Source organism: Rhinolophus sinicus, linkage group LG05 (assembly GCF_036562045.2).
Source record: "Rhinolophus sinicus isolate RSC01 linkage group LG05, ASM3656204v1, whole genome shotgun sequence".
In the NCBI taxonomy this organism is placed as follows: Eukaryota; Metazoa; Chordata; class Mammalia; order Chiroptera; family Rhinolophidae; genus Rhinolophus; species Rhinolophus sinicus.
This window is the reverse complement of record NC_133755.1, coordinates 37,906,881-37,927,922: the sequence shown is the minus strand read 5'-3', so window position 1 is coordinate 37,927,922 and position 21,042 is coordinate 37,906,881. Positions and strand designations below refer to the sequence as shown.

General features: G+C 41.8%; 1 protein-coding gene and 2 long non-coding RNA genes across 6 annotated transcripts in view; 2 read left to right on the top strand and 1 right to left on the bottom strand.

Moving 5' to 3' along the window:
- The window catches only part of SPTBN1 (spectrin beta, non-erythrocytic 1), a 181,952-nt gene extending 176,233 nt beyond the window's left edge, over nt 1-5,719 (bottom strand). For 2 of the 4 annotated variants that reach the window (XR_012496352.1, XM_074331987.1), the window contains exon 1: nt 5,384-5,719. The gene's annotated coding sequence lies outside the window, so the exon portion shown is untranslated. Of the gene's footprint in view, nt 1-4,647; nt 4,794-5,383 lie in introns of those variants that run through there. The other 2 variants (XM_074331989.1, XM_074331988.1) reach the window with 2 other exon arrangements.
- LOC109439275 (uncharacterized) overlaps nt 4,904-21,042 on the top strand; it is a 160,129-nt gene continuing 143,990 nt past the window's right edge. The window contains exon 1 of the long non-coding RNA XR_012496354.1: nt 4,904-5,039. This is a non-coding gene — a long non-coding RNA (uncharacterized LOC109439275). The remainder of the gene's footprint in view (nt 5,040-21,042) is intronic.
- LOC141571831 (uncharacterized) lies at nt 15,683-20,239 on the top strand. Its single transcript, XR_012496888.1, has 3 exons — nt 15,683-16,167; nt 18,403-18,623; nt 19,514-20,239. It is a non-coding gene; the product is annotated as an uncharacterized LOC141571831 (long non-coding RNA).

Here is a 21,042-nt window from a genome sequence, read left to right as displayed (position 1 = left end):
CTAGTCATCAAAAGAAACCACAAAGGGTTTCTTTAAAAACACACACACACACACACACACACAAACTGGGAGGTAATTTTTGCGACATTTATAATCCACAAAGGATTAATAAGCAATCTACATAAATAACTCCTACAAATAAATAAGGAAAAACATCTAAAAGATAAAAGACAAGAGACAGAACAGGAACTTCACAAAGAAGGAACCCAAATGGCCAATAGTATAGATACTTAACCTCAATAATCAAGGAAATTGCAAATGAAAAGCACAATGAGACAACACTTCACAAATATTACCTGGACACTTTCAAGTCTAGTACTGGCAAGGTTGTGGAACAACAGTAACACTTATATACGGTACTACTAATGGGGCTATAATCTGTATAATCCCTTGGAAAAAGTCTGGTATTATCTAGCCAGGTTGATGATGCACATATCCTATGATCCAGCAAATTTCATTCCAGAGAAAGAGAAACAGACTGTGTGTGCGTGTGCGTGTGCATGTGCGTGTGTTGTCTATCTCCATATATGTACTAAGTTACACAGAGAAGAACCATTCATAGCAGCCCTTTTATAGTAGCAAATAATTGGAATCAAACCAAATCACTATGGACAGAAGGAATAAATAAGTCATGGTAGAATACTACACAGCAGTGAAAATGAATGAACAACAGCAACAAAATGAATCTCAGGAATATAATGTTAATCTAAAAGTGTAAGTCACAGAAAAATACATAAAGCATAATTTCACTTATACAAAGTTCACAAACATACAAAATTAAATAAGAAGTCTAAAAAGGATAACCCATAAAGAAGAGCAGGGAATGAGAAGCACAAAATTCAGGACAGCAGTTGCTTCAGACGACAGAGGGGCACACAGGGAACTCTGAACAGATGATAAGGTTTTTCTTCCTGAACTAGGTAGTGGCTGGCTTCTCGTCTGCTGGTTTGTGATTCTGGGACTATCTTTTATGGGCATTATTTTATATGTACAGATCACTTGATTAAAAAAACAAAACTTTAAGAATAGACCAGAAGAGCAGAATATTGAATATACTAGGGGAAACAGCTGATAACAGAGAACAAGATGCCAGAGGAGAACCGAGGGAGCAAAGGGGACCCTGCGTTTCTGGAACTCTAGCTCTGCAGTCTCAAAGCCAATGCCTTTTGGGGAAGGAGAGGGGAATTATTTATTTGTTTATTTATTTATTTATTTATTTTTAAATTTAAGTGTGTTTTTCCAGGACCCATCAGCTCCAAGTCAAGTAGTTGTTTCAACCCAGTTGTGGAGGGTGCAGCTCACAGTGGCCCATGTGGGGATTGAACCGACAACCTTGTTGTCAAGAGGACCGCACTCTAACCATCTGAGCTAACTGGGCCACCTCCAGGGAATTAGTTATTTTTAACTTTAGAAAAGAACCGAAAAAAATTAATCTACATAAGCTATAATGACTAGGACTATTCCACCAAAATATTAAAGAACTTCATGAAGTTTTTCTGTATTAAATAATTTACAGAGTGCATCCCTTTCTTTAACACCACTTAGTGACACAAGGGGAAAAAATGTGTTGCTACTTGTTCAATAGATAAGAAAGTAAGACACAAGAAGGAACTTTCTGATATGGAGGCCCCTTAGCTGAAGGAGTAGAGCAGTTTCTCAATTTAATGTGCATACAAATCACTTGGGGGTTTTGTTAAAATGCAAATTAGGATTGGACAGGTCTGGGTTGGGGCCTCTAAGAATCTGAGTTAGAACAAACTCCCAGGAAATCCTAATGTCTGTTGTCCATGAACCTCATCACGACAGCAAGGCACATTATGAAAATTCCTTCTTCAGTGATGTTTAAAAGTAGAAGTCTGGGTGTATCCAGTTGGGACAGTTTAATTTTACTCACCAAGGTAAAGAGATTTGAGGTTATTCCTACACTAAATAACTTGGATACAGGACAAGTGTTATCAGAAAAATCAAGAGTACTACACCAGGTCTTTTGCAAAGAAAAGGTGCTTTGAGAAACAGCAAAGACTGAAAACTTACAAGAGAAACCCATTAAGATGTTTTCCTCACCTCCACAGGTCTACAAAAGTAACTTTGCCAGCCATGGTATTAGCCTTCTCCTTAGGGAAGAATGGTTTACATTCCCAATTGCCTCCCAGGAAAAAAGCAGGATACCACAAGGAAATCCACAGGACATTAATTAAAGCCTGATTATAATGCAGATGTTGGTCAATCCCCAACGTAATTAAAGGAGCATCACATCCCCACATGTAAAAAATATATATTGGCCTTTAAAATTCTCTCTAAGAATATGCTCTTAAAATGAAAAGCATATTTCAACAAAAACCACATCAAATAATTTCCACTCATCATGTCTATGTTTGTTTACTAGTAATAAAATCCTTCCATCTCAAAATAGTACTTCCACATGTAAAGTCATACTTTCACATACGTAGTAGCAAGACAAAATAACTACTCCAACAAACTCTTCCAACGAAACTGCCAATGGCAAGTCTCTGCTAAGGATGTGTCACAAGTAGAGAGTGAGATCTTCTCACTTGCTCCTGCAACATCACAGACAGTTGTTACTAGGTATTCTCACCCAAGAGATCCTCTTCAGAAACCCTGCACGACAGAGAGGACCCAGTGACCACAGTTTCTTCAGTGCCCCAATACTTCTCCTGCTTTCAGATGAAGGTTTAGGTCAGTCCAGAGAGAACAGTTACAAAGAGCTTACTTAACCTAACAGAATTCTGCACCTGGTGTGTAAGTCAGAACAGCTAAACCTCCTGTGACATCAACACAGGATATTTTCTTACAACACAGTAAATCCAAAATGTCTGGATAATCATGGGAACGATACTCCCAAACATCTTTATGCAACACGATTTTATACAAGCAGACACCGATGAAGCCGAAATCCAAAAAGTTCTGTATTTTTAATGGCCTTCTTTTAAGAGAAACTCAAAATAATGCACATAAACCACACAATCTGCATTCAGTTCTACTCTGCAGAGCCACGTGAAATCAAATGCCACCAACTTGGATTCATGAGAGATTTGAAAAATAAAAGTAGACACACCCTTGCTTTGAAATACTGACCTTCTCTTCCAGTTAGTTAGCACACTGGAATTCTCTTTTTCACTTAAACATTTTAGAAGAATCTGGGTGACATTTGAAATGTACCCCATTTGCCATCCCACAATGAATAAATGAATTGTAGAAGTGGCATTTAGAAGGGAAATTCCCTGTGTATTAGCCCAGACTAAACAGATGAGAATACTGGCAACCATCTCCTTCTGACCAGAGACCAGCCACACAGGCCTTGGTGGTCTGCACTTCTCAACTCCCTCCCTAACGACATCTGCAAAAAATATGTATAAAAATACATATAAACAAACACAAATGAAGTCAGTTACCATCATAATCCCATTAGTCACGACGAACTTGGCTATCTAAATCAATAAAAATCTGAGTAACAATTCACTCATTTACCTAATAATCCCTAATAAAGCATCCAAATATGTAATTTGATTTACAGAAAACGCAAATGATGAAAGCAATGCCAACACAGGTTAATCATTTACTACACATCAAAAAATATATCAAGTTCCTTTTAAAAACAAACCTACTCAATGTTAGTATTTTTAGAAATGTCTCAGGGAGGAGACACGAACTAAAACAGTAATCGTTTTATTTCAAAAAATAGTTTTCTGTAGGAAAAATTCATATTCTTATTATTGACCAAAGACAGAGGTACTGCAATGTAATAGTTACGATGCTTCAATAAATATAAACTTTTCATACAGGAAGAAATCGATGGATAATTGGGTTGTAGTTACAAATTATGAGTGATCCACAAAAAACCGCTGCGACTCCCAATGCTGACTGCACCAGCGCCTCCGCACACCGCTGGGCCGCGCGTCCTCCCTGCAGCCCCTCCCTACAGCTCAGGTCCCTTAGTCCGAGATCAGATTCCAATCCGCAGCCGCAGGCCAGCTCTCTCTGCCCGCATTAGCGCCGCAGGAAGCCCCTTCATCCGAGTACAGCCTAAAAGGCGGGGAGGGAGGAGGTCACCCCAAAAAGAGGAGTCCACCCTAACAGCTAGGTGACCTGGTCCTCCTGACGCCACATCCCGCTGAAACAGCAAGACAAGGTAGATGCTGTTCCCAGCCTCTGCCAAGGGCAACCCCGGGCCTGGGTGGGGCCGGGTGGGGGCCGCAGGGGCCGAGTGGCCGTGCCAAGCCCCGCCAGCGAGAACCCGGGAAGGCTGCGATACTGCTGCATTGTGCTGCATCACGGCGAGGGCACCGTGAGCCATCCATCTTGCCAAAAAAGCACATCCCCACCCAAACAAACCCACCGAATCCATTTTCTCCTCCTCGGCAGCGCCCTACACTTGCCTTCTCCTCACTTACTATGTGGCCTGGCTTTCGATTGGAAAAATAATGGACACGGTTTGTGTACCGATCCCTACAACACTTCCCCACCCCATCTGATAGCAGGCACTTGGCATCTTTCCTATCACAAAAACAAAGGGAAGGCTCCCCTCAAAAAGAGGGCCGCGGGCGTGGTGTAAGGGGTGATGAGCAGAGGGGCTTCCAACCCACCACCCCAAAGGCAGGCCGGGAGGGTCTCCGCGCTGGTACAAACCTGTTGAAGAAAGGATGGCAGGAGCTGAAGGGCGGGCGCAGCGGCGGCTCCGCGCCCGCAGGCGGCTCACGCCCAGCCCTGGGAGAGTGGGGACAGCAGGAGGGCGGGAGGGGGGAGCGGGCGCGGATCCGCCAGCGGACACTAGGATGGGTGGGAGGGGGCACCGGGCCGCCGCCTCCCGCTCAGCTGCAGCGCGGCGCAGCCGAGACCACGCCTGGCCGCATCTTCCGTACCGTTAAGCGCAGAGCCGGGCCCTGTCAATGCCGCCCCGGCTCCCCCACCAGCCTGACTAGCAGGAGGGCACCCGAAAATATACCCTCGCTGCTGCCCACTGTGCACCCACCCCCGCGCCAGGGGCCGCTGCGCCCAGATGGAGGGACACGGCGGCGAAGGTAGGGAGGAGAAATCGGCGCCACTGCGCCGGGGATGGGGCTGGGCGGCCGCGGTGCGCACCGCGGATCCGCGGTCGCCTCACTGCGGCCGCTTCACTGCGGGGCCTGCCGTCCCTGCCCCGCAAAACTCGAGCACTAATAAGCACTGGAGACCCAGGCTCCTGGTGCCGCCCCCGCCCTGGCTCTGCAGCCTCCCCGCCCCCACGCCGCTCCGTGGGGAGCCGGGCAGCGGCGTCCGCCGGACTGGGCCCGCGCCCCTCCTCCCGCCCGCCTGCCGCCCAGGAGCCCGCCTGGGAGGCAGCCCCAGTGAGTTGGCATGTTCCAGCCTCAGGCCCCTCACCTACCTCCCGCGGATAAGGGGTGGGGGTGTCGGGGTCCCGTCCTCCTCCCGCTCCTCGGCGGCCGGGCGGGTGGGCCGGGAGGCGACTCCGCGGGGCTGTCTGCGGCTGGGGCCGGGGCTCACAGGACGGGACCGGTGGGCGCTCCTGCGCGGGGCTGCGCGCTCGCTCCGGGTGGAGAGGCGGCCGAGGGAGGGACTGGAGGAATCCGCAGCCTGCACGGTAACAGCTGCACTGATTCCGGGGGCTGGGCTGGAGCGCGGGGCGGGGGAAGGAGGGGAGGGAGCAGGCAAGGAGGGGGCGAGGGGCGGGGAGAGGGAGCGCGCCGGCGCCGGGAGCGTGCACACACGCGCGCGCACAGCTCTCTCCCTCACACACTCCTCCCTTCCTCGGTTCCTCCCTCTCCCGGGCCCTCAGTGCCTGCCCGGAGCCCCGCAGCCTCCCACCCGGCGCCTGCTCCACGCGCGAGCCGAACCTCGGGCGCGTTCACGCTCTCCCCAGCTGAAGCTCTGCCGGGGCCCAGCGCCGACCTCGTCCCTTGTAGCGGAGACTGGCCAGGGATAGCCTGGTCAGAGTGGGCATCGCCGCTGCCACTACCCGGGCAAAGGGACAATAGGGACTTTGCCCCCACAGCTGGCGAGGGCCAATTTCACGTTTAATTTGAGGCTAATTCGATTATCGCCATGGAAAGGGGCAGCCTAATTAGCTACGTGACTTGTGCAGCCTCTTTTCACCCGCGACGTTTGCGTTTGGAACGCTATGGAGAGTGTTGAGGGAGGTTTTAGAACGTCGTTTGGTTGGTTTGGTTTCAGATCTAGGTGGTGGTGCCTTGTAGGTGCCACCCAGCCTAATAAAGAGCGATGGTGACCTCTCCGTGGGAAACCTTGGACGATGGGGGGGAGGAGGGTTGTTCCTCGGCAAAGTCAAGCTCTTTCTCCTTTGTGAGCTTTTCCACCCTTTCCCTCTGGGTAGCTGGGAACACACACCACAAGTGGTTCGTCCAACTCCTGCCTCTGACCCAAACGCTGGCTCACTTTCACCTGAAGTGGGTGCTCTTCCGGAGATACTGCTGGAGAGTAAGGACGTCCCGGCTGCAGTGAAGGCCCTGCGATGGCTTGAGGGCTTGAGTTCTCCCCTTCTCCACATATCCTGAGATGGACACCGGACGTTCTTGTCAAGTGCCAGCGCCCCTTCTCAACCATCTGGGCAACCCTGTCAATCCCCCAGGCTATGTAGAAATTATGGAACCAGCACTGTTTGAGAGGAAAGACGGTGTCATCACTATGACCAAGACTAGAAACTCTCTTTAGAAAGCAATCTGGAGAAACTAATTTTCTGCCTGCCCTGTAGGTGCCCAACGGTGCCCACTGTAAGCTTCTGTGGAAGAGACCCTTCTTGGTTGCAAAAATCCCAAGGCTTTTCCCCTAAAGACCTAACCCTCAACCCCTGAATAAAAAACAGAAATAAAAGACAGACAAATAGTTTGGTTCGTGCTTATATCTCGAATCAATAGAACTGAAGCTTGATGGGTTTATATTTTTGTATGTATTTTTAAATTAATATTTTTAAATAAAACTAAATGAAATTGTCCCCAGCAATTCATGAAGACGATTCTTCCTTTTAGGCCTTTACCATCAGTTTGAATGTTTGTATAATGTTTACATTTGAGATCTATATATAAATAATTGAAATAAAATAATTTAACATTTTTCTCAGAAGGTTATTAACAGCTGAAAGGTGAACTCTCCAAGGGCAGGGTTCTTTGTTCACTGTACATAGCAGGCACTTTGGAGGTGCTCAAAAATTTTTTGTTGAATTGAACAGAATCAACAGGTAAGCGCTGCCCATATTAGGCAACACTGGAAATCCACTAGGAATGAAAGTTGTTTCCCTTTCACTTATTTTGGGCATAGCCCCCAGCAACTCCCCACCCACAATGTTAATGAAATAGCAAAGAGAACAATGGCATTACTGGGAAATGCCTCAGTTTAAATTCTTCCAATGCTATTCTGAAATGGTGACTCTTAACTGCTTCCTTTATCACAGATAACAGTACTTGAATAAATCTCAATTTGGTGGATGAGTCACCTCCCCTAACTCATTCCACTACCACTTACTTTTTAAAAATTTCCTTCAAAAAGTGAGACCACATACAACCTTAGCTAGGTACTCTAGTAAAGAGGCAGTAAGTATTCCAAAAATGTAAAAAACAAGGATTCAGAGTTTCACTATAAGTACCTGCTCACAGTTTCAAATTCTTACCTTTCGGTGGAAAAAAATCATCACCCAGGAGAACACAGTGTACATTGAACAAAAAGAAAGTAGCAGATCAAAGAAAAGACAGTTTAAATCTGGAGAGATTATTGGAGAAGACATATGCCTCTGTGGAAGAGCAGAATCTAGAAAAGACAAAAAGCCTCAGTGGGTAATGATGGTAACAAAAAGGAGTGTTCTCAAATATCTCCAAAGCAGCTTTGCTGAAGTTTATTATCGTCACAATAGAATTAAGGTTGATTTAAAGGAACCTAGAACTCATCGTTAACAGAGAACTCATCAATATCATGTCTGTAACACTCTACTCTCCACTTTTAAAACCATGTGATTGTATATGGCTTTGTCTCCCATAGAAATAGTACTTATTACAAAATTTTTGTGGCTATAAAGGACCTTCAAAATTTGTGAACAATAATAATAATCATTAGTAGCAACTATAAAATTCTTTCTAGTTTTTAAAATCTTTTAGCACATATATTATTTTGTGCTTTTGTCAGTTCTTTGGGGTACATACTAACTCCATTTTATAGATGAGAAAACTGAGACGCCGGTACTAAGTGTCTTCACATAGCTACTAAGTGTCTGAGATAATCTGCATAGAAGCTAGCATATAAGAGCTGTGTGTCTGGATATTGTATGTTAATAATTGAAAAGAAATTCTGTTTACAAGATGAGAAGAGTTCTGGAGGTGGATGGTGGTGATGGTTGCACAACAATGTGAATGTACTTAATGCTATTAAACTGTACACTTAAAATAATTAAAATGGTGAATTTTATGCTATGTATATGTCACCACGTTTAAAAAAAATTCTTTTTAAGTAATTCTGAATTTAGACCCCTAGAATAGTAGAGCAGATGCACTCTTAATGCTCTTTCATTTAACCCATTTGTTGGATTACACTGTTCACTCTGTGTGGTAAGCATATTGACCAAGGTCCATGGACACAAAACACACTCTGCTAGTAGGCTCTGCACCTGTATATTTCAGCTCCCTCCAGTTGTGCTGTATATTTACCAAGTCAGTTTTGTTTGTTCCCAAATTTGTTTATGCTAGTTATGCTTATTATACTTAATAAGTACACTTATTATAATTAAGTATTACATGAACCAATTAAATATGAGTGTGAAAAGAGAGCTCTTTAGTGAAAACTAAGTTGCTTATTTTTGAACTGTCTTATAAAGGCTAAAAATATTGCCATCAAAATATATGTGGGCAAGATAACAATAAAAAAGTAGGGAGGGATAGAAATCATAAAAACCTTAAAATATTCAGTTCAGGATGCTTTGCAAGTGTCTCTACGTTCTAAATCAACTTAAAAGAAACAAAAATGTGTATCAGCTTTGGCTTATGCAAAAAAGAAGTGGATTTTCAGTAAACATGAATAAACACTTTATCAACAAAGTAGCAGGTGAATGTAAATTTCAAGTAAAATAAAACATCTAAGTATGTCTTTTTCCAGATATAAACCTATCATTTTGTTTTCTTTTGAAATGTGCTTCAAAAGTTAGGCAATGAATTGATAGATATGACACCAAAAGCATGACAACAACAACAACAACAAAAATAGACAAACTGGACTCCATCAAAATTTAAAACTTGTGTATCAAAGGACATTATCAAGAAAGTGAAAAGACAATCAACAGAATAGGAGAAAATATTTGCAAATCATACATCTAATAAGGGTCTAGTATTCAGAATACATAAAGAACTCTTACAACTCAACAAAAATGCAGCTGAATAGAATTTTCTCCAAAGAGGATATACAAATGGACAACAAGCCCATAAAAATATGTTCAATATCACTAGTCTTTAGGGAAATGCAAATCAAAACCACTGTGAGATACCACTTTATACCCACTAGGATAGGTTCAATTTTTTTTTTTTTTTAAATGGAAGAGATCAGATGGGGGGTGGGGTGGGGATTTGGATAAAGGTGGTCAAAAGGTACAGATTCCAGTTACAAGATAAATAAATCCTAGGGATGTAATGTGCAACATGATGACAATAGTTAGCACTTCTGTAAGATATATATGAAAGATGTTAAGAGTAAATCCTGAGTTCTCATCACAAGGAAACAAATTTTTTTTCTTTTTCTTTTATTTTGTATTTATATGCTATGATGGGTATTAATTAAACTTACTGCATTAGTCATTTCACAATATACACAAGTCAAATCATTATGCTGTACACCTTAAATTTATATACTGCTCTATGTCAGTTATAGCTCAGTAAACCTGGGGAGAAAACAGAAAATAACAAGTATTGGCGAGAATGTGGAGGAATTTGAAGCCTCATACTTGCTGGTGGGAATGTAAAGTGGTGCAGCTGCTATGGAAAATAGTTTGGCAGTTCCTCAAAAAGTTAAACATAGAATTATCATATGAGCCAGCAATTCCACTCATAGCTATATGCCCAAAGGAATTGATACAGGTACTCAAACACTTGTACATGAATGTTCGTAGTAGCACAATTCACAATAGCCAAAAGGTGGAAACAACTCAAATGTCCATCAATGGATAAATTGATAACCAAAATGTGTTATATCTGTATAATGCAACACTATTCAGCCATGAAAGGAATTAAGCACTGATACATACTATAATATATCAGTACATTGTATACTTATTATAGTATACTTAGCATATGTACACTTAACATAATGAAAAAAGCCAGACCAAAAGGTCACATATTGTAAAATTCTGTTTAAATGAAATGTCCAGAATAGGTAAATCCATAGAGATAGAAAACATATTGGTGGTTCCCAGGGGTTGGGGAAAGGGGCAGGAAAGAGGATTAATTTAATCTAATTTTAATTAATTTAAATTTAAATTAAAAATTTGATTCTATGTTCAGTTATTAGAAAACTGTTAAGTATGTTTGGAACAACTTGAGTATTTGAATTTACTTATTTTAACTGTGAATTTTATTAAATCTACATACATCGAATTCAAAGACAGTTAAAAAAAGGAATATAAAATAACTCAGTTTTTTAAAAATATCAATTATAGGCCACCTCGGTGGCTCAGGCAGTTGGAGCTCCGTGCTCCTAACTCTGAAGGCTGCCGGTTCGATTCCCACATGGGCCAGTGGGCTCTCAACCACAAGGTTGCCGGTTCAATTCCTTGAGTCTCACAACGGATGGTGGGCTCTGCCCCCTGCAACTAGGATTGAACACGGCACCTTGAGCTGAGCTGCCGCTGAGCTCCAGATGGCTCAGTTGGTTGGAATGCGTCCTCTCAACCACAAGGTTGCCAGTTCAATTCCCGCAAGGGATGGTGGGCTGTGACCCCTGCAACTAGAAAGAGGCAACTGGACCTGGTGCTGGGCTGCGCCCTCAACAGCTAAGACTGAAAGACAACAACTTGAAGCTGAATGGCACCCTCCACAACTAAGATTGAAAGGACAACAACTTGACTTGGAAAAAAGGCCTGGAAGTACACACTGTTCCCCAATAAAGTCCTGTTCCCCTTCCCCAATAAAAAATCTTAAAAAAAAAAAAAGCAATTATATGTGGCAATGATACTATCTTGGAGATAATGGGTTAAATATAACCTATTTTTAAAGTTAATTTCACCATTTATTTTTATATTTTCAAATATGACTATTGCAAAAGTTTTAAATTACATATGTGGCTCACATTATATTTCTATTGGACAACGCTGCTCCAGACATTGTCAATGGGGACCTCAGTAATTGGCATCCTCATCATTTAGGCTTGGGAAAACTGAAGAAAAGCAACTAGAATTTGGAATATGCCACAAACCAAGAACTCTAAAGTGGGGTCGTTTCCAATTTCCAGGCTTCCCAGAGTGCCTCCATCACAATGGCCTTGGTATCTGTGGGTGGCAAGCCATGATGGTTTTCTGTGAGCAGAAGGCAGGTATGGCTAACATTTTTATGACTGGTGTCCCTCTATTGCAAGTCCAAAGACAACCTTGGCAATGCCAGAGTGCCATTGGCTCAAGAAACCGCCTGCCACCCCCAACCCCTCAATTTGACATAGTTTGCCAGCCTATGTAAAGGATTCCAGAAGTAGGCTAGATTCATGCCTAGAATTCATTCAAGAAATTGCAGAAATTCATAGGCTGATGGGTGCGGAACAAAGAGAAACAGAAGAATCACTTCCCCACAGAGGTCAGAGAAGTGTAACAAGTAGCTGGTTTGAGGAGAAACTCTTCTGTCTGGATTGAGTGATTAGATCTTGTCCCCTAATCATACTTCCAATGTTGGGGTATCCTCATTTCTCATCCTATGCCCTCAGATGCTGTGAGGATGGGGATGCGTGGTTGCAGCACAAATGTGTCTCATTCTCAGAAGATGACCAAAAACTATCTGAACATTTGACATGGAGGCAATGAAATTCTTTCCTCACTTTCTTCTCATGGTTGGCAAGCTGGTTTCTTCTCTTGGGTTCTTTCTATTACACATGGGTTAGAGCAAGCAAGAGTTCGATATTAATAATAAGCCTTTATTTTAGGCTGAAATTGGAGTGCTTAAAAAGTTACAAATGAGGAAATATTTGCTAAACTTTGTTACTAAGCATTTCTTCCAAATGTGATATGAGGTATAATAATTTTTTGTTATTGTTTTAACATTATTATTTTTGCTACTCATATATTTGTAGGCACTCTGCTAAGCACTTTACACAATGCAGTTTTTTTTCAACATGATTTAGTTGTAATGTCGATGAACTCTTGTTTTTATATCAATTAGCCTATGATAAAATTGGTTTCATAATATGTCATTTTGCTGTAGTTCCAAGAATGCCTTCATGTTGTTAAGTGAGCACTTAGTATACTCACACTCATTTAGTCCTCACAACTGATCTATGTGGTGCATACTGTTATTGTTTCCATTTTACCTATGAGGAAACTGAAGCATAAAGAAGTTGAGTCAATTGTCTGAAGTACTATAGCTAATAAGTGATGAAAACCGGATTCAAACCCAGATGGTGTCCATCTGACACCAAACAGTTTCAAAAGTTTGAAAACTGAAATAGGATCTTAGACATTTTATTACTAGCTTTAAAAGTAAACATAATGACTCAAGATATGTATTCAAAGGCTTCCTTTTTTTTTTCATTTAAAATTTTATTTTTTTAAAAACTTAAAGCACTTTAAAAAAATTTTTTTTTATTGGGGAATATTGGGGAACAGTGTATTTCTCCAGGTCTCATCAGCTCCAAGTTGTTATCCTTCAATCTAGTGGTGGAGGGTGCTGCTCAGCTCCAAGTCCAGTCGCCGTTTTCAATCTTTAGTTGCAGGGGGGGCAGCCCACCATCCCATGCAGGAATAGAACCAGCAACCTTGTTGTTGAGAGCTTGCGCTCTAACCAGTTGAGCCATCCGGCTGCCCAAAGGCATCCTTTTTTAAAATTGACATAATTTTAATAAAACTTTAAAAATACATTTGTTTAGATGAAGGCCGTAAGGTTGTAGCTAAGTCTGAAAGTTTGAAGCACCTGGATTCTGAGGGGTTTATGTTTCAAACAAAGTTTACCCAACTTGAAAGTCATCCGCTCCTTAATAAGTGCTGCCAATATGGAATAAGAAAAAAAAATACTTTAAACAGAAAATCCCCCTGTGTTTGGTGAACAGAGCAGTATTGTTGTTTGTTTTTTGAAGGGGACAGGAGATGGGGGTAGAGGTGGGGTATTTGTTTTTATGAGGTCCGCTTTGAAAAGCTCTTCTGAGGCCTTCCCAGGAGCAGCCAAGCAGGAGTGCTGGTGTTTGATACAATCCATGCTGGGTAAGTATGGGCCTCTCTCAGCTGCAAGTAATTTACACTCAGGATTCTCTCCACGGAGGACCTTGGACCAAAGCAAGCTGAGAAAATCATGCACTGGATTTCTAATTGCCATGGGATTGTGTGGTAGGAACAAAAAATATTTATAGATCTAAGTTTCTTAAGGCAGTGGGCTAACAGAATTTGAGAAGAACTTGGGATTTCACCCACTTAGTGGGAAGGTTTATGCCATCTGTGGGGTAGATTCTATGGGAAGGCTAGGAAAGTTAACTGAAAGATTGCTCTGAATTGTCTTAGCTACTGTAATGTAGGCACTACTATCTTTGCCCATCTTTAAGAGAAGGTCAGAGCCTTTTCTAATCACTTCTCTGTTAATTTGCCCTCCTGGAGGATTTGAGAATTTGCTAGGCTTCACTCTGCCTCAACTGAATTCTCCCAGATCCTCCTGAAAGAACTGGTGTGCCGATTCTGCGACCCTTCACCTTTCACACAACCACCAGCTACATCCCAGATGGATGGAGGTCTCTGATTTCTGACCCATCTGCATGAGGTGGTATGAACTGGAAAATCAACGTGGCTGGCCTCACAAGAAAACTCCAGGGATACCTTAACTGCCAAGTTTTACCTTTCCAATGACAAGTTTGCCACAAGTTTGTTCCCCAGTGCAAAGCTGTAGCAATAAATTAGTAAATCTTTCCTTAGTTCTTCTCTAGCCCCACAGAAAACGGAAAATAAACAAATAAGATAAACATCTGTTTTTGTTTAAAATACTCATTGTCACAATCAGAGGTTTCACTTTTAATTTTAGCCTTTTCTTTGAGTAGGCAATATATTTACATTACATGCATTCCCAGTACTAAAAGGTATGCATTGAAGTTCTCACTCTTATCCCATGCTCATTCACTCCATACTGCACCCCTATAGCTAACCACTTTTTGAAATTTCTTATGTATTCTTCCAGGGTACCTGCCAGGTGTCTTCTTGGGCATACTCGTATATAAACAAAATCAAATAAATATTACTTATCTTCCTTTGTTATACAACGCATAGTATGCTACAAATAGTTCTAAGCCTTGCTTTTTTTTTTTCCACTTAATACATCCTAGAGATCTTTCCTTATCACACAAAGTAAGCTTCCTTCTTCCTTTCCTCCTCCACCTTCTTTTGTTCCAGCTGCATTGTATTCTATTATTTGCCACACTTTATTTACATGGGTTATTTCAGTCTTTTGCTTTTACAAACAGTGCAATCAAGGGTTTCCGATTGGACATTTCTGACTCAAACTTTGTTCGTTCTGTTCACTTGAATTTCCAGACGCGCGTATGGCTGCCCAAGAAAGGTATACTAGACTTACAGAAAGGTAGAGATAAAAGAGGCTTTAGAGCTGGTCAGATCCAACCCACTATTTTAAGACAGGAAACCAAAGCTCCTATGACACCACTTGCCCAAGGTTACAGAGTAGTTGGCCTGGGACCAGAATCCAGGTCTCCTGGTTCCCAGTCTGAAGTTGTCTCTGCTAGATCACACTGCTGGGGGCTGAACGTGTGGTGGGGGTGGGGGTGGGGGTGGGGGTGTGAGTGTGTGTGTGTTCTGTGCTGGGGGCTGACTGTGTGTGTATGTGTGTGTGTGTTTGTGTTGTTCCCCCAGGAAACACAAAGTAGAACCTGATAAAAGCCAGGAGAGAGCTGTAAAGCCCTGAAGGGCTTCCTCTGAGGAGGAAGAAAACCAGGGGAATGTCAATAGGCTTCACCAAGATGGTAGCATTTACCATGGGCCTGAAAGAATGGAAACGATTTCACCAGGTAGCAAAAGTGAAGAAGGGCATTCCAGGTGAAGAGATCCACAAGAGCAAAGACATGGACATGGGAAAACATCAGGTATCTTTGGATAGCAAGATGCTGAGTGTGGCTAGAGCACAGTGTATGGTCATAAGATAAGACTAGTGGTAGCTTTCTTGAGCACTTACCTTATGCCAGGTATTATTCTGAATGCTTTAGCAATATTAACCTTTAGTCTTCAAAACCCTCTGAGACATTATTATCTCCATTTTACAGATAGGGACACTGAGACACAGAAAGAATGTGTAACTTGCCTCAAGTCAAAAGTTAGCTAGTAACGTTATGTCTCCATGTTACTGGAAGATGAAACTGGAAAGGGCTCTTATTAGAGAGGATATAGGAATGCATGTTGAGACACACAAAGATTTATACTTTGTAAATGGAAGGAGATAAATATCTATTGAGCATAAACTGTGTCTTCAGAAGATCATGAGAGATAGATATTATTTTTCCATTTAATTCAGATGAGGAAGCTAGGGTTCTGAGAGAGTACGTAACTTGCTCAAGGTCTCAAAGCTGTCAAATGACAGAGAGCCTTTGAGGACCTTGTGTCTGGGTGACAACCAATGCTCGTGCCCAGGCCAACAATTATTCAAAGGTAACTCACAGAATACTAGTGCACGGCCTAGAAGGGAATGGGGTTCTGTAGTCAAGTAAGCTTGGGAAATGCTAAAATAACCAAAAATAGACATTGATTTAATTGCAGATTTTCTCTGAGACTTTAATACACTACCATGCTTCATAAATCAACCAAGAGGTCGATGTTGCATCTCACGTTTTCCAAACGATTTTACCATGATACCCTTCTCTGCCACTACTCTCTTTGTTCGAGTCACATTCAGTGGAAATAGTGCTGGGAGGGTACCAGCTTGGGAAAGCCTAAATAGACCATCATGGAAAAAGGAAGAAAAGGTGTGTTTCCTGATCACCCAGGTATGTAGCTACTCTTTACAGATTATATAATGCTAAAATATGGAGAGCATTTGAATCTTAATTCCTGAGGACTGCACAGAAAAAAAGTTATCCTAACTTCTACATCTAAGAAAACTGGTATGTTTTGTTTTTGTCTTTATTTATTTTAGGGATCAAAATGGAGAAACCTGATTTTATTTCTAAAGAATAAATTACCCAATTTCTATTCTAGTTCTTTCATGCCCCAAAGTAAAGTTGTTGGCATGTTGGGAACCAAAAAATATATGTAAACCATGCTTGTTATACCTCTGAACTTCATTGGCAATTAGCTGGTGGTTTAATATATAATCCAATATTGCTATCATAACATGATAAAAGAGAGTGCCCAAAGAGAATACCTCCACCCTCTCCCTCCGAAAATCCTCCTGAAAATGTAAAACTTACACACAGGACATGGCTAACAAGTAAAACTTTGTTTTTAAGAAAAGATCCCACAAATCTTGGACACTGTGTGAAAATAATCCTGTTTGACTTACTACAAATTCTGCCTGTCAAAGGACGTTTTTGTAGTCAGTTGTTATTACATTTGATGAGTTGGGTGGAGCTTCCTTTTCAATTTTAGCAGCATTTTAAGAATTTTTGAGAGGATTATGGGAATAACCAGAAATGCTATTGGTGGTGTTTTTATTACCCCATAAAATGACCAATTTTAAGAATGAGAGGACTACTTAATAATGCTCATTCTTATTTAGAGAGCTGGGGTAGATACAACTCCAAATTTTTGTGAAAAGTTGTAGAGTCACTCGTAATAAAGTTATTTCAGAGTGTTGGAGATGTTTGATAGTAATTTCTTCAGATATGAGATAGGATTGACTATTGGATGTTTTTCCTAATAAATTTTTTTGTAATAGTTTGTTGCTGCTGTTACTGTTATTAAAATTCAGTTTTAATCCAAGCTGTGAATGAAGTCCAGGGTCCTTCTTTTACCAACAGTGTTATGACTGGAAAGTAGAATATTTAGGATAATCATCATTTTATTTTTGTTCTAAGTCTATAGTAAGAGGAAAACAAAGGAAGAATACAAGTGAAACAGATACATCCATTCAAATCTTTCCTAGGCCAAAATGAACACTATATAGTGATGCAAATGCTAGTGAAACAGACTGGAAAACAGAACAGTACAGGAAAATTGAGGATGATGCTAATTGCAACAAAATACAGATCTATGTTTAACCTAATTAACTATCAGTATAAATATTTTCTTTCTTATAGATACCATTTAACGTGTACATACGCATTGGAATGTTTCTCAAGTATAGGCGATGGGGATCCCCAACCTATGAAACAGTGGAAAAGTTTTTATCTTAGGATCAAAGGAATCGGAATTCTGTACGATTTGGTAGCTTCTTGGTTACAGAGATTGGTAGAAATGCTGTATTCAAGATTTTGGGTAAAAGGAAACCTAAGATGGGCATCCTGAATTGTAACCTTGGCACCACCCTCCCTGTGAGCTCAGATAAATGACTTCATCTCTTGTGCCTGTTTTTTTTTTTTTTTTTTTTAATCTCCCAATTTCTATTCTTGGTCTTTTATTTCCAGAGGTACATGTCATCTGAAGCCTTAGGCATTTTGCACAGTAAGTCAGGAGCAAAGCCAGGAGGGAGAATGAGACAGAGAGACAAGTACCTGGGTAGGAACACTAAGTTGCTGCATAAACTTTGTATTAAGTTTTATTAATGGTGTTTAATGTCCTAGATCATTTCTTAGACATTTACACATTTTCTCCTGGTCCTTGGAAAACTGAAGTTTCTGTAAAACTGAATGATCATCAGTGTTATAGTCTACAAAAACAAGTGGGAGCTATTTATAAACCACAGGACATTGTTCTTGCTCAGGATTCAATCTGAATAAGTAATTAGAAGAATGGAAAACACTGCCAGTCATCCATATGTTTTCTCTATTTACTATTTTCCAAACTGGCCTTGAGAGTTCCTATCTCTATGCTTTTGTTCATGCCACTCTCTCAGCTTGGAATAACCTCCCCCCTTATTCAAATCCTCTCCTCCTTTAAGGTTCAGCTCAAATACCAACTTTTTTTTTGGTAGAAATTTCTGTACTTTTTGACATGGTCCTTCACCCCCACATCCCAGGGATCATTGTTTTTTCTTGTGGTTATGAGTCACTTGTGGCCCCTAAGACATCACTTAGTCCTTAAGTCCTACCCTATATTGTTCCCTCCTTTTTGCCATTACATAGAACTGCACTTCTGGAGAGGCTATAAACTCCTTGAGGAGAGGATCTGACGTGAATAATCAAGATATCATCCAATACAGAGCTGAGAACATGGACAGCACCGAGTGTTGTTGCTATAGGATGGTGGTTTTCAAATGACCTAAAGCCAAATGAAAGAAAATCACAGAAATCCAACGTGCATAATAGACGAAAGTCGACCTACTGTGGCAGAAGTTGCAGTAAAGGTAGGTAAACTGGCATCCTGTCCGCTGAATCCCACCTCTCTGAGCAGGCTGTGGAGCACCCCTAGGTCTTACCCTCCCTCTCTCCCCCATCCTTTTGGTACCCAGTGTTCTCAGGCTTCCTTGCTAGGAACCTAGCCTTCCCCAGTACCCTAGCCTCCTCATTCTATTCCCTCCGGGCATAAGCATAAACGTATCTGAGTTGAGCTGTTAGGGCTCTCGAGTGTAAATGTTACCCACCCTCCCCAAAATGTGTGCATTCTCACAGAGTTTTTCTAGAGTGCACATGGACCTGACCCATCGATCTCCATCCAGTCAGCTGGAGAACTCAGTGTGGCTGATGGTGGAGCAGTCCTTTCAGCCATACTCCCCCCAATCCTACTGCCCCAGCATGTCCCAGTAGGAATGCCTGCATGTTTGAAATTCTGATGTTCCTATCAACTCAAACTTTCAATCAACACAGACATACTCTTCCCCATAAACAAACTTTTCCTTTCACCTCATACTCCCAGTTAATTGCAAGGAAACAGAATAAACAAAGTTTCTGGTGGTACCTCTAATGGCATAAGACACATCCCATTCAGAGCAGCAGAACAGAATGAAGAGTTGGCCGTACCATCTACTCTGGCCCTGGCATCGCTCCAGCCCATCCCACCCCCAGCACTGTATTGCTCTCCTCCGGCACTGACCACCTTGGCTGGCTGTTCTCCCTGGCTTCATGCTTGCATTCTTGTTCTTCCCTTATCAAACTTGATTATTGGATCAACAATGGGTTTGTCCTTGACTTCAACCCCTGCTGATCTCCTTGGATGTGGGGATCCAGTTTTCACTCCAGACTCTAACTCAAGCCTTGGTGTTCTTCTCTGTTGTTCACTGACCAATGGCTCTTTTAGGTCCACAGATCCTGGCCACATCAGCCAATTCAAGACACCAGGCCCTATCAGCCACAAATGATGAGCCACACTTGCCAGCTAGAATCTGGGGCTGTTTTCCTCTTGCCTGGCCCTGACCTGTCTGCACTGTAAGCCCATTTCCATTAAGTTCCAAACCTTTAACTTAGCAACCCCAATCTCAGTAGCCTCCCAACTTGGCATTGTATGTGTTCTTCCAGCTATTTACACGTGGACTTACCTCTACAGTGGCTTGCTGTGCCATCTAGAGCCCTTTGCCTACCTTACCCCCCAGTACCTGTCCCACCACAAGGGGAAGTCACACTCTTACCATCGCCAATTTGGGACATTCCACTGACCCCTGAGGAATGGGCATCTGGAAATCATTTTAGGGAGATGGGCTTTTGGATTTCTTTAAATCCACCGTGTGGGTCAGGAGATTATTCTCAAAGGGAGATATGAAATAGGGGATGTAAATCTGGAGTCTTAGTCCAGTTAAGAAGGAGGTACACATATTTTATTACGGAAAAATGATTCAATCTCCCTCCCATCATTCTACCAGATGGGATGAGGCCTGCTGGGAACATGTTACAAGGGAAATGTTTTTCAGGAGGATAAGTAAAGGACTTAAGATTCTTTTGTAATCCATCTTCCATAAGCATCAGTTCTTTTTTTTGTGTGTGTTTTTTTTTATTTTTTTTTTAGGTAGAAAAATGTGTTGGCTTGATCTCCCAGTGCTTTCTTATGTAATAAAAAAGTCAAGCAAAGGGCATGTCTTGGTTCGGCGTGGACTCGGCAGACTGCCTACATCATTACACGTGCTAGGAATTGGAGGCTCTTTGCTCCTTGAGGATTATCTTGCAATTCGTCCTCAAGTGTTAAGCCTCTTTCCATGCAGGCTGCAAGGGGACCTTCTCAGGGCAGGCCATTGTGATGCCCCCCCCCCCAATGTTGAGGTTCAGCAATGGTTAAATCTATCTTTATGGCTTTATTGTAAGGGCACTCAATTTGAAGGCAAGATTTCGAAAACCAGTTTTCCTTCTAACTGACTATAGATACATCACCTAGCCCATCTGGGTCCCTTTTGCTCATCTGGAAAATGATGAAGATTGATCCCAAGGAACCTCAAAGATACCCTCCAGCTTTGAAATTCCCCAACTTGATAATAAATCCTGTTTGGCATCTAGGCACTCATTGGAAATCTTTAAACCAGATAAGATATTCTAGAATTAAATATATGGGATCCCTCAGCAATCATAGTAACAGTGAGTTTTGCTTCAGTAGGAAATCATCTTCCTCTCCTATAAATAACCACCATTAAATGTGATAATATATCCATGAGAACATTTAGCAAGGAGGAGCACATACATTTCAGTCAAATGGGTATTTCCTATACTCGTATTTCTCAAAATATAATTCTAGAATCTTATTCTTTCACCTAGATTTACCAAGGCGATTGTGTCCTAAAAAGTCCTTTATAATGATTTTTTTATGCATTCAGGCACCAATCAAGGATCACACATTGCTTTTAG